We start from the raw sequence: 15,053 nt of genomic DNA, 5'->3' as shown, positions 1-15,053 counted from the left end.
AAGAGGATAATTACGTGGTATTCGGGCGTCGTGGAATGTGGACGAATGATATGCAAAGTTAAGTAGGGCGTTATTGGTAGGAACCGGGGGCCAAATGAAGTACATGGCTTCTTGAATTGCTTGTTCGGATTATCAGAATGATTTATTAAAAAGACAAGTGGAAAGTGTTTCTCTCGTCGCGTTTATGGTAGGCTCTGTTTATATCCATATATATATTTTTGTATTGCCATTAAACTCGCGGCGCAGTGGCCTTAAAACATTTTTTTTTAACGCAGATTTGAGTGTGTATTTCTGTGTAGCCTATATGCATCATGCAATATTCACAAACTTATATACATTCATATATATATATATATATATATATATATATATATATATATATATATATATATATATATATATATATATATATATATATATAATATATATATATATATACAGCATATATATACATATACATATATAGTATATACTATACTGTTCTGTAGTTTTAAAATGACAGAACTGACGCTGTGAAAGTAACTTCATGGTCTATAATTAGACTAAGGACGCTGACACATGTTTCTGCGGTTTCTCTTCGCTATCCCTAATCAACATTAATTATCTACAAACATTGTCACTCCATTCACGACCCATTTTCTTATATCACAACTTTGCACTAACGGCTAATCTCTCTCTCATGAATGGTATGCACTAACTCCAGATGAACAGGTATAGGCCTACTTGGGGCTAATGCAGTTCTTCACTGAACTGAAGCAGAATGTCTTTCGACGATTGTTGAAAATAGTAAACGACAATGAAAGCAAAATATAGAATAGTTTACGAGAATATAATTTTGTCGCTATGTTTTATTTAAAACTCATGTAGCCTATACCAATACCGCCAACTGTGAAGATAAGAGCGGGCCGAGTCGGTAAGTTCCGATGCTAGTGGCCTTTAGGTACCGTCTCGAAACTCCAGCCAAGCTACCATCATTCTGCATCTCAGACAAAACATGGATTTCCCATAGACTGCCTGTGTTTACATTTACTTCTAAAAGTATCCGTGTGTAGGGTCGCGGATAGTCTCTACTTACCGCGCCAACCAAAACTAAAGATTCGCAATCGGGTTCTTTATTATAGTCGCCCAGACAGAAGTTTCCTGTTTACAAATAACATTGTGCGCTTCAGCCACTCGCCTGCATTGACAATAAACTTTCAGGTTTTCTCTCTCTCTCTCTCTCTCTCTCTCTCTCTCTCTCTCTGCGTGTGCACCAGTGCGTTGCTAAGCCAGCAGTCACCTGTGATTGGATTCAGTCTCAGTCGCCATTTAGTGCAAGCCTTGAATGTTAGTCTTATGAAGGGTTCAATTTATATGAGCAGTTTCATTCAAAAGACTGCAGCGTAAACAAAACAGGATGACATTGTCGGCATAAAATACCATTCTTGTCTTCCGATGAGATGATGTGTAAGGTATTCTGTAAGGAATGCCACATGTACGAGGTTCCTTGTTGATGTCAGTGTTTGCAGAGATTATCCATCCTTAGGATATAATAATTGAGCATAAAAATAAACCGTTCCAATTATTCAGAGTGGGGTGGGGGGAGTGCAAAAAATCCCGCAAGGAGAGATAGAGAGAACCTGATGTTTACGTCAAAGTAACGACCGCCCAAAAACGCGTGACAGGTTTTAGTAATTGGCCACTTTTGCCAGAAGGCAGGCAGTCAGCATCAGAATAAGGTTATTAAACATGAGACTGAGAGAGAGAGAGAGAGAGAGAGAGAGAGAGAGAGAGAGAGAGAGAGAGAGAGACAAAAACCTTGGGATGAAAAACTGTGGGCACGATCGCACCACCCTACCGGACCCCACTGCCAACCTTCCCTCAAAGTCATGGCTGGCAAAAGAGCCTTTTCAAGTTAACTTGCCTATCAGTCGACTCGCGATGCTCCAAATGAGAGCATAGACGAACGTTCATCGACACGTGTCTCGAGCATATGGCCGATTGCTGCGCGCGATTGTGTGAGAGAGTGGTTTTTAAATGCTCTGTCGTTTTGTGAGCTATTAGGCTGAAAATATATTTTGCATATTTCAATGAATTACAGCTGAGTTATTTGTGACCGGTGTAACTTGGAAAAATATCTCAAAGGTTGTTTGTTTGATTGTAGAATATAGCATTTCGTGCACTCAAGTGACACAGAAGATAACGTTGAAGAGAGAGAGAAAAAAAATAGAAAAACGTGAAGTTTTACTGGGATATATCATTGTGCCAGACAGCATTGTACACGCAATATCATGATAGTCTAACTGGAACAAACGACAGCGGAAAGGTAGGCATTCAGAGGAAGTGTTTTGTGGTTATGTCATGTGAACTTTTACAGCACGAGGGATGGATGATGATACCCTTCCCCCTTTCACCGTCCCAGCTGCTGGCTAATTTCCTTTGTAAGAATGAAAGAGATAAGAAACAGACATCCAAGTTAGTCTAGTAATTTCTCCCATGTTGTCTTTATGGATGTTGGAATCTGTATCGATTTCGTAGCTTTTGATTATTCATTAAATATCGGATTATATACTGAGACAACATGAGGTGGGTCTGGTAATTACACAGAACGGGTCCACCTGAAGATTGCAAGGTTGGATATTTTTGGATGTAAATAATGCAACAGATGCGAGATAATTTTATTTTAAAATCTAACAGTTGCCACAGAAATGTATGATAACATACTCGCCCACGTACAAGGTGCGGTTTTTTTTAAAGTCAATTGACAGGTTGACACATACCCGCCCGGGGAGTTTAAGAGACATGTTACCCCTCCCTTTTTTTACGCCCTCGAATGTAGGTCTAGTATGTGACATCCATCATCAGGTCCGTGACGAATCGCCTTTAGTGTTTGTTTGATTTCCATTAATTGACCAGTAATACTTCGCCAGACATCGTCGGCAAGGGTAAAAAGCAGAGAAATATATATTTTTTTCTTTACCGAATATAGAGAAGTTGGCTATGCCGGTTAGTTGTGTTAGCTATGGTGAGCGCTCAACATGAACGAACATATGCGAAACCTCAGACCATAATATTCCGACTTTGCAAGTATGTGAAGACTGTCGTGTGCTTTAGCAGTTTTTTTTGGAAATGTAAATTAGACACTCAAGTGTTATTTAAGGGAACATGGCCGATGTCTAACCAGCAGGTAAGTAATCTTAAATGTGAGAGGACTAGGCCTATACATCCTTATAGGTTTTGTGTGATTTTAGCCACCTTCACAGTAGAACACGTGATCAGGATGTGTGTAGGTTTAGGACTTGACTGTTAACTAAAAAGTCAATGATGTTAAATTATAATATACGTTTTATGATAGTTTTCGATATGGTTTGGACGAATTTTACCTTAATTCACACTGGAAATAGTTGGTCTACCCAACATTAACCCCTAGGTCTAGGTTCGTTCAACAGTCCATGCCATATTTTTTAGACTTCATTATGTTGTGTTGTTGTGATTTATGAATGTCCTACCTTTCTGGCGTGCATTGCACTTTATTGTCGGTTTCCCTCACTCCAAAACCCGGTTTCCCAATGGGGGGAGGTTAATGTGATGCTTAGTTAACGTTTTTGGTTGGGTTTCCTTACTTCATATAGAAAGCGGACTTGTACTGTAGAATTATTGCGGTTGTTTATCGGTGGAAGGTGTAAACGCAGGCAAGTTTGGACACTGCGATTTTTGTATTGCTTTAAACCTATATGTAATAAAACACACGCACAGTATATCGTACTAGTGATTCATATGTCCAGTTAGCCTACATGGCTAGGGAGAATCATTGTCCATGTTAATGGTTTGAAAATTCAGTATTTGATGATAATGAAATTCTGCCTTTGTAGTCCAGACTTTTTTTTTTTTTTTATTGTGGAACACACCTGACATCGCATCAATCACGTGGGACAGGTATGTATACAATTATGTAATAATAAATAGGCCTATGTGAAAAAGTGGTGTTTTGAGAATTTTCGTAAGTTCACGTAAGTTAAATAAATATGCAACTCTCATTTGCGTATTTACACGTTTATAGTGACCATGTCATTATGGTACACGATCAGTAAGGACAGTAGATATTGTGCTTGCATGAAGTGTGTGTGTGTGTGTGCATTCTTGATATGCTCAGTGATCAGTAAGGTAAAGTAATACCAGGATACAGAAACCCAGAATTGCAATGATTTCCATAAAGCCCATCCGTTGTAAATTCACTTCAGCAGCAAAGGAAATTTAAATGACAGATGTGCACTGCAGAGGCGGCTTATGTATAATGGATATAATGGAGTGATAAATTTGGAAGGAATGAAAGAATTTTGGTTAAACTGCAGCAAAGAGAGATTTTGCTCTTTGTGGCCTACGTTGAATCGATTAGGCGTAATATAGCCCATATCCTGTTGAATTTTAATTATATATTCAAAAGAATCGAAAACTAAACGTGTAAACTTTTACCTGAAGCATCAGCCCTTCCTAATTTATAGTTTATTTTCATAATCACTCGGTAATTTTCAATCCAATTAGTACATAGCTAATTGGATTGAACAGTGACTTCCTTCGCACATGATCATTGCATAAGGTGGGCGAAGAAGTTTTAGCAGCCCACGTTTACCATTACATTGCATATGCACGTAGTAATGAATTGCGGCTAAACACGTGATGCTTGTACACTTGTGATGGTCTAAAAGTGGTGAAATTATCCCCAGATCTTAGAGTTCGCCAGTGTGAGTTGACTGCAGAAATGAGTGTGGTTCAATTTTTTTTCTTTTTTAAGACTAGTCTATTTCTGCGGGTTAAAGTCCAACTTCATTTTCTCGCAATTCACTCCTTTTTTATGCGGTTTGGCCTCATACCCATTTATCTAACCTCACCGATATAGTAAATGAAAAGTTCAAAGTTTATATGATTCTATTATTTGTAAAGCTAAGAGGATTTAGCTGCATGTTTTAATAGCGACCTATGAACAGGTTGTGAGTCAGATGCAGATGGCAGGATAGAGTAGGAAATGTTATCACGAGGGCATTTACAAAAATTCCATATGCAAATGAGATAACGAAGAAAGGGAGATGGAGGTGGCTTGGACATATCCTTCGCACAACCATTGGGAGAACATTAAGTTTTAGTCAGGTCTGGCCTTTAGAATCAGTGAGCACCAGAAGTGTTGGTAGACCTAGACCTACTTTGGTGAGAACTGTAAGAAGAGAGGTTGTAGATGAGTGGAGATTTGTGGAAGACAAAGTACAGGACGGATATGAGTGGCGGAATTTCACAGAGGTCTTTTGCATCCCGTGGCTTGAGAGATGATGATGATTGGGATGAACATATTCGGACAGTCTGCCCGTTTGCTAACTGCTGAACACAGTCACTGTTTTCTCTTGAAGATTTAGACTCAACACAGTTACCAAAAGTAATGTACTTTAGTCTATTTTTCCTCTTAATGGGGTGAAAATGCACCTAGAAGTATTTGGCAGCTTGATGATGACTGGTTAAATGTAATATGCGCGAATAGTCTCGTTATATTTCATACAGCTACTTGATTTTCCAAATGCAAGCTTATTTAATAAGCAAAATTTCACCCTCAAATACATATATATATATATATATATATATATATATATATATATATATATATATATATATGTATGTATAGTGTGTGTGTGTGTTTTAATGCTACCAAGTTGAGATACATATATATATACTGTGTGTGTGTGTGTGTTTTAATGCTACCAAGTTGAGATACTATGTAAGAATGTGTTCGTAAGTCCCAGAGTAAGTAGCACGGCTGCCGATGTCAACGTCGTAAATGTATGCAGACACGCACGCAGAGCGTTTGATGTATTTTCCAAGTCTTTTAACGAGAGTTGGAACAAATCACGCTATCAAGTCCCTAGGGATTAGTTTGTGCACTTCACATGATACACTATAGGTATTTGCAGCGTTCCCCAAGCCCCTAGCTATACCCACTTTTCAGCTATTTACTCATACTCCGTCCCAGCTTCCTTTCTTCAGTCTTGCTGTGTATGTGTGTTTTTCCCAGTCTACCCTTAGATCCATGTACTTAGTCTAGTGTATTTTCTGGAGTTCAGCCTTGCTGTTTAGCCATTCCAGTGTCTTAAGCGCCGAATGGTTGGAAGTGCCCCAGTGCTTGGCTTGGCACCCTGAATGTCATAAAATACAACACTAAATATTAGAAGAAACGTGGAATTATCAGCATTCCTATAGACTAAATTTTACTAAAACTTTGAATTGATGAAACCCAACTACATGTGAAACCTCACGTTAGTTATTTAAAATGAATAGCCACTGCTGGTTTGGGTGAGTCTCTTCAAGTTTATTTCACCTTGTCCCTGTTTCCACTGTTTTCAGCTCTGGAAGGAAGTTGCATTGCTTTGCTTTACAGCCTAAAGTACATGACTCGTTCACTGCCCGCCCACTCGCAAACACACGCCCCCGTTTTTGTGGTTTTTATAATCCAGCCATGCTTCTAGAGTGTTTATGCGTATGTAAAACACATTTATTGTTTATTGTTCTTGCTGTTGAAACTTGCTATCAAGTTTCCATGACTGAGGGATTTCGAAAATATTCACATCGCCTAATGTTCATCGCTCATGCTGTTGGTATTACATTTCACCATGATTTGATAAATTTTTTAAATCGTTAAGAAGATTACATCGGACTAAAGTCACCGGCTTTTGTGACTGTGGTCCTGAGTTTTGTTATCGCAAACCGTAACATATTGTTGTAAATTATTAGGGTTGAAGTGCTCGAGATAACTCTGTTGCAAGTTGTTTCTTTATCTTGAGGGCTGTCGTGTCTCTCAGGTGATGTTATGATGTTAGGATATCAATCGTTCATTTATTTCAGTTTTGGCAATCATTGAGAATGTGGGACATTATTGTTTTTCATTTTATTAAATACTGCTGACTGGACTCTAAGAATATGGAAAAGTTTTTTCGATTTAACTAAACTTCATTTGACCTTAAATATATTGTGGACGTTTAGGCTAACAACAACTACAAAAAATAGTAATCACAGTGGCATCAATAATAATAATAGCAATAGTAACAGAATTAAGAAGGATAGTAATAGAATTGGAAATGGTTTGGTATGCTAGTCGAATTATGCTTTTCATTTCATTTCATGAATATTTGTTAGTAATTTGGCACCACCAGGTAAACGTATTCTTATGTGTCCTAGGGATGGTTGTGAATTGTATAGTTGTTTAGAAAAAAGTTATTGCAAGTCGAGTTGTTGACTATTTTTAGGTATTCTTGTAGAGAGCGAAAAGCTAGAGAATCGAAGTTATATAGATTGTATCGTGAATATATATATGATATATATATATATATATATATATATATATATATATATATATATATATATGTGTATATATATATATGTGTGTGTGTGTGTGTGTATTTATTTGTATGATATATAGCCTATATATATAGTGTATATATATTTATGTATATTTATATACTGTATATATACATACATACACAGACATACACACACACACTCGCACATTATATATACATATATATACTGCATATATATTTGGTATATCCAATTATTAAGTCACAAATGTAGTTTAACATCAAATTCACTAGATCTTGGGAATAACTTCAGCGACGGCCAGGATATATATATAGTGAATTCGATATTAAACGATATTTTTGGCATAATATTTGTAAATATAAAATATCCCGTGTATACGCTGTAAGTGAATAATTCATATAGTATATATAATCTAGAAAATACGCCTGTACATGGAACGAATAAGGTAAGGCACTTCACAGTACGAGAGCCTCGTCAAGAACAAAGTGGCAGTTTAGCTATCAATTCTTGACTTTCATTATCTTTTATATGTAATGGTGCTTCTTCGGGTACCGCTGTGGTACGCTGTGATAACAAAATCAGAAAAAAAAGTCTCTTAGCAGACATCCAGGTTGTCAACATGACTTTATTCAACCTTATTGATGAGTTGTTCAGATTATAAACCTACAAGTCACTGTGGATTTTGTGATAACTTGAACATCCGGGATTTTAATGTTTGTAGCCCTCAAATCTTTCAGAACCTTTACTGTTGATTACGCTGCTGATGCTTTTCAAGTTAACATTTTAATAACGCAAAGAAGCCGAGGCTGTATTAGAGAATAATCATGTATTCAGGCTCCTAACATTAACTTGTTTCGTACAATGGGCTCCGTAGGGGCACCTCATGCGGTGTACTATAGCCATTACTGAAGGTTCTTTGCAGCGTCGCCTCGGCCCCTAGCTGCAATCCCCCTTTCATTCCTTTTAGTGTAACGCCGTTCAAATTCTCTTTCTTCCATCTTACTTTCCACCCTCTCCTAACAATTTTTTCATTGTGCAACTGCGAGGTTTTCCCTCTGCTACACCTTTCAAGTCTTTTTACTGTCAGTTTCCGTTTCAGCGCTGAGTGACGTCATAGGTCCCAGCGCTTTGCCTTTGGCCTAAATTCTATATTCTATTCTATTCTGTTCTATTCTTGTAATGGGGGTGGCTCTATAGAAAAAACATGGCAGTGGTCTCTGTGTGCTGCTGGATATTAAGGGCCTTGTTTCCTTTCCAGAAGTTCTCTCAGTCCATCCATCTGGCACTGTCTAGGGCTTCCTATCCTCCTTCCTCCGAACACTACCGAATCATACACATTTCTGTAGCCTATCATTCTGAATTGTCTCTAGGTGACTGAACCATCTAAAGAGCACCGATCCATCCTTTCACCCATGCTTTCCTTTTTACCAGTCTTGTGAATCTCCACATTTCACACCATTTCAATTCTTTCTCTGCACATACTGGGAATTTAGTTGATCTTTCTTTTTCAGTAGCAGTCAGTCCCTACATTTCACCTCATTTTTTCCTCCTTTATCTTACGAAATTAGCTTGGGGTATTGTTATAACCAAGCATGACCTCTTTCATTGCTCCAATGGGCAATTTGATGCCCTAGGGTCACCTTCTACCTTCTCCGCAATTTTTACGATGTCAAAGCTGCAAACCTTGCCAAAAAAAATCTGAAATGAAAAATCAGGCAATCTGGACCCACTTATTACAATACAATGGCATTTTTTTTTCCTCCCAGAGTACTCCTTTGTTGTGTGAAAATTGAGATCACGATTGGCACGCAACCAAGAGTTTTAAAGTGGCTTAGCCAGCCTCTTTAAATGGCATCTCATTTTACGTCTCTTGCCAGATATTAGAATCTCTCCTGAAGTGGAGGTTGGGTAACATTCGTTCACATTAACGATCCGAAAGTAATTCTTCGCGAATGAAATGAAAATAAGCGCATTGTTTCGAGTCAGTCTGATTTCAAATTGCCGGCAGTGCAAGCAGTGGGAAGGTTATGGCTAAACTTCGTTGAATTATTATTGTTATATAAATACTGTATTGTCTGTCGTATCGTCGTTGTTTTACTGACAAGGGTAATTTTGAGAAGAACAAAACTGAAAGATGAAAATAATGAATCCATCATTACAACCAAACGTTCAGACGTCAGGAACGAAAAATGATACGCATCACTTGAGAACCTTATGACGGTTGGAGATGAAATAATTCTCATTCCTTACAGCCCCGGCAGTTTCGCATTTTGTACAATTATTCTCAGTAGCATTTCAAGGCGTTTTGAAAATAAAATATATATATATATATATATATATATATATATATATATATATATATATATATATATATATATATATATATATATAGTTATATATATATATATATATATATATATATATATATATATACATACATATATATATGTGTACATATATATAATTTATGTATATATATATATATATATGTATGTATGTATATATATATATATATATATATATATATACTGTATATATATATATATATATATATATATATATATATATATATATATATATATATATATATATTTTTTTTTTTTTTTTTCTAAAAGTGGCTCGTGCACCAAAGCCTTCTGGTTCTGTCCAAACTCAACGATGCTTAATTTCGCTGAACAAACGATCAGCAGCATAGTGAGCATGTTGCTTTCCACCGAGAAGTAATAAGTCAGTCAAATGATCCGACAACTTCTGGCATCTTGCCTTACGAGTTTGCGCAAAGATGCCAGAACTTAAGGAAAGGAGGAAGTCGCTTATATTTATCATCTTGCAAAGTTAGGGATTTTTGTTTACGCAGGATGAATGGGGAATGGAGATTTTCCAGTGGCTTCTCTCAACTGACAGCAATGAAAATTAAATTTTCATTTGATGACTTGAATCACGATGACTGATTTTACATTTCAAAAATAAGCTAGCCCTATGACTTGTAGGCTACTGTCATTATTCCGAAACTTAGCCGAAGCATTTGAAAAATAACCTTTGAAACGTAGGCATCTTTCAGTCTAAGATTGGCATTTTTGTTTACGCGAGAAAAATGGATAGGGGAAGTTTTCAAAAACTTACCTCTAATTGATAGAAATGTTAATGAAACTATCACAATGTCAGTGTCATACGTGATAGCCAATAAACTTAAACAATTTTCGCCCCTGGAAGTAGGAAAGGGTTTTGACATGCAGGCTATCATGATCTAGCCATATGTACGGGAATGATAGTAACTTGCTGTGAAACTCAGTGCTCAAAATGATAAACATATGGATGAAATGGATTATATTATGTGCTTTTTTTGGCTGAATGCATTTAAGTGACAGATGTCCTTTTACGACCGAAACGGCCCGTGTGGCAGCGTGAGTGCCATTAAGTACCATTACTACTTGCTGCATGATATTACGAATTCCGAAAACATCGCCTATGACCATATTAAAAATGAAAGTCAGGTATGTGTCAGTAAAAGAAAATTTCGTTCTTATATTTAGTATGTTATGTAATAACCGTTCAGTATAAAGTTAGTCATGTTTAAAATTATGTTAGTTTAATTTGTATTGCTCTCGATTAGGGGGAATGTATTGGAAAACCTTTTTTTAACATTCTTCCTGTGTAAACGAGGGTGCCAATCTTTGACGTGAAGATTATTCCCATTCTGTGTAACTTATTCCCGAAGTAGAGTGAATTGGATATTAAACGACATTTGTAGCTTAATGCTTGTGATTATAAAGAGTCACGGTACATTCGATCAAAATTGTGTATATGATATATATATATATATATATATATATATATATATATATATATAAATTTATATATATATATATATATATATATATATATATATAAATATATATATATATATATGTGTGTGTGTGTGTATATATATGTATATATAAATATATATATAGTTACGTGATGGAAGCAGTTCACACAAAGAGGCAAAGTAATTGGTGTGATGTGATGTGCTGGGCTGGTCTGGTACTAGAGTTCCAATAGGCAAAGCTCTACCAATGTCTAGAGAGGGTTTCATTCAAGTTCTAGTCACATACAAGTGCTTAAGGGTGCACCTCCCTCTGACGTCATGTCAAACGCAACTTTGACTGCCAGAGAAACATGTACCATTCCTGTTTGGCTTGTTGGGTTCATAGTTTTGGGTTTACGATTTTTCAGAACACAGCACCTTTTAATGTATTCACAATTTCTTTCTCAAAATTGAATTCTATGGGATATCCATAAAGATGGGTTTTCAGATATCTTTGGACCTTCTCACTTTGTTCTCTTTTGCATTTAGAGAGGCTAATTAATACTGACATCAGAATAAAGCGTTAGATTATATATTTTAGAGTGTACCAGATCTATCAGATACCAGGGACTTCACAGTAACAGTACGTTCCCTCATTTTAAAATTTATTCAGCGGACGAAATGAAAACAAACCAAATGAAAAACTAAACTAACAATAAAGTAAAAATTAGATATAAAGCAACACAAATCGACGAGTTCAGTTATTGATAATCATAGAAAGGAATACCTTTGCCAATCGAATTTAAAGTAAACTTAGAAACATAATGATAAGAAAACTGAGCCACGAGTTTAATTATGGGTAACCGTAAGAATGAACAGTGATACAAAATGGAATTTTCTCAAATCAACAACAAAAAGAAAGTCCGAAACAGTACTGATGACGTGATCACTGGCACGTATAACATAAATGATAAGAAGGTCTAGAATATTAGAATTAGTCTAATCATGCACACTCACATGCTCAGACAATCTCTTAATTATATAACAGCATGTGAGCTCTTATTTCTGATCTGATCATACAATGTATTTAGCCAACAGTTGTTGAAATGAATAGAAAAGCACATAAACAGTGCAACATAGCATCACTGTAGAGTATGGCAATAGAATAATAGTATGTAACGGTGCAGCACTGCGTCTCAATTTAATAACATATATCTTGGTGTGGGCTTTATGCTATATTGTTAATTAATTTTCAAAATTTTGCTTATGAAAACGTATTAGTAATTCACTGGGGATATTAGATTCCTGTAAGACCTCATGATATCTGATTGTCATGAGCATTCAATTCAACACTTATAGAAACCTTGTTAGATGTGATTTGATAAGATTGTATTTCTCGTGAACTCTGTTAACATTCTCCGCACTTTCAAGATAAATAGATTCATCTTCACGTTCCTCTTAAATAAAAGCTTTTTTAATATGTAATCTATTTACAACCAATCAGTAATTCAGTGGGGATATAAGGTTGTCGTGATACGCAATGACACCTAGTTTACGTAAGGCAGTGAAATAGAGACGTTAGCATTCAACTTAGCATTCAACTTCAACATGGGAACATTGTTAGACGCATGTTACGATACAATATTTACGTGAACTTGAACAACAGTAACCACACTTTTCCCTTTAAATGAAATGGATTCTTCTTAACATTCCATTTTAAATTAAAATCCATTCTTCTTTATGTTCCTTTTTTTTATATAAAATGCTTTCTTCTCTGTATTCCATTTTGAAATAAACTTTTCTTCCCCGTTCTGGACCTGCCCTCTGACGATCCTTATTCTTTCATGTGGCATCTTTCAGTGTTTCTTAGGTATTCTTGATTACCTCTTCGAGGTGCAGATTCTTCCTTGCCGGGAAACGGCGACCTGGGGAGGGAAAGGGAGCTTCAACATTGGAGACCAGAGAAAACAACTGCAACGTATCTTGAGAGTCTCGAAGCTGTCTTTATCTCAAGGTGATCTGCCCGGTAAACTTTCCCAGCTGCTGTTCTGCACTCTCTGATGAGCAGTCACGGCTGATGCTTGACATGGCAGCGGTGGCGACAGCTGCTACTACGTGACTGACTTTTCCTTAATGACCAATGGTCGTCAATGCCTACATTAAGAACTCTGAAGGATGGCCTCCAGTGGATCAATTTTCTCATTAGTCTGAACATCCAGATCTCTGAGGAGGAGCTAAAGTAGACTAAGCGTCCCATTGGTCAACACAATCAAAGGACTGCCTCCAGGAACACCAAAACGCAGGAGTCAGGTTATTTACCCTTGCCTAATAACAAGGTGTGTCAGAATTACCATCCTGTTGTCTTGCGGGTGTCTGGGGGAAAAGTATGCTTGGTGGCGTCTTGCCAAAAGACCATTCCTTGCATAAGCATGGGCGCTGGGATTTGGCCCCGTGCAGGTTGATGGCGTCAATAGCGTAGATGTTGTGACGCCAGTTTTACTAGCCACAAATCAATCCAGTTGCAGGTTGATCTGTGGGGAGAGACAGCAAGGGGACAGGACATTTTCAGTCTCTTTAAGGCGCTTGAAGCTCATGGGTGGGAAGTGGGGAGGAGTCGGGTGGGAGAAGCCGATTAGCTATGAGCTTTCTTTTAATCAATGCACGTGGCCGGGGTGGGGGCGGGGGGAGGGGGGGTTGCATCCAAAAAGCAAATGTAGGGCATTTCCGTTTCTAGAACTTTCCCCCTTTTTTTTTAGAGAGAAATAAATTGCTGATATCACAATGAAACCCAGTGGACATTAGTGATATCACAATGTATAAGTGTAACCCATGGACATTGCTATAGGGTTATTTATAGGAAATTTTGACCATTTTAAATACGGCGACACATTTTATAGCTTGTGCTAGCCATATGAAGTTTAAGAGGTGCTATCATACAAGCTGATTTTCCGACATCATTTGACATGTTGCCCTCTGAGTTTGTGCATATTCGTCGTCCATTCTGTATGTTTGGAGGCTGAAGAAAAAAAAAAGCAATTGAGTATCTTCCCCGAAGAGACAGCAATACAAATAAAATCAGTAGTGGTATTAGTAACCTTAAAAGCATAGGGGCTGTACGAAATAGATTGTATTCAGCGTTTTACACTACATTCAAGTCCTACCCTTGAAAAGAAAAAAAAAAAAAGTACAGAAGAACCATTTTGCAAATGTAATAACACGAGCATTTTTTCGGTGCCATTGTTGGCTTCATGACATTCCAAGATACGGAAAGAAAACTGACCGTGACAGCTCTTTTGTTTGTGTATTAATCGAGTACTGCTGTTTACAATAATTTTTTCCCACTGGACAACAGCCAATGATAGAGTCAGTGCAACTAAATGTAATTATTTTCCTTGAAAATTTGATACTCATTATGTTAATTTCATATGTTGTTATAGTTTATGTTCAATTTATAATATATAATGGATTTTACAAAAAATTCATAATTCCTTTTTTTAAACTGCCATAACTGACTTATGTGGAATTTTAAGTTGATTCTATATCAGTTGCTTAGACTGTGCATTGCAGTGGTCAAAATTGCTTTTCGAACGGGGGCATAGCCTATTATGTAAATATACCTAAATTTGCGAGGAGATTCGTTTTCCTTTCTCGCTGCCTAAGTCAGGTGATAGTCCATCCTTGTTACTTATTTTTTCTGTTATACTTAGTCCATCTTTGTTACATCGTAATTTATTTTCTACAATACTCAGTACATTCTCCATTTATTTAAAAAGTCTTTATAGGTTCAGTTAATTGATGATAAGGATGCGTGCGGTATAATATAGCTCCTTGAGATTTAGGTAATAACACTGCTTTAAAATGGAAAACTGCAATATCTGCAAAATTTTCGAAATTGAGACATGTCACCTATTGGGCTCGTGAAACACTGATA

At 36.8% G+C, this 15,053-nt stretch overlaps 1 protein-coding gene across 3 annotated transcripts in view; it reads left to right on the top strand.

Moving 5' to 3' along the window:
- The first annotated feature begins 1,905 nt into the window (after window positions 1-1,905).
- The window catches only part of LOC136854032 (dystrophin, isoforms A/C/F/G/H-like), a 1,916,343-nt gene continuing 1,903,195 nt past the window's right edge, over window positions 1,906-15,053 (top strand). For all 3 annotated transcript variants that reach the window (XM_067130051.1, XM_067130067.1, XM_067130044.1), the window contains exon 1: window positions 1,906-1,997. The gene's annotated coding sequence lies outside the window, so the exon portion shown is untranslated. The remainder of the gene's footprint in view (window positions 1,998-15,053) is intronic.

The sequence above is a fragment of the Macrobrachium rosenbergii genome, chromosome 28, assembly GCF_040412425.1.
Source record: "Macrobrachium rosenbergii isolate ZJJX-2024 chromosome 28, ASM4041242v1, whole genome shotgun sequence".
Classification (NCBI taxonomy): domain Eukaryota; kingdom Metazoa; phylum Arthropoda; class Malacostraca; order Decapoda; family Palaemonidae; genus Macrobrachium; species Macrobrachium rosenbergii.
This window is presented reverse-complemented; position numbering and strand designations above follow the sequence as displayed.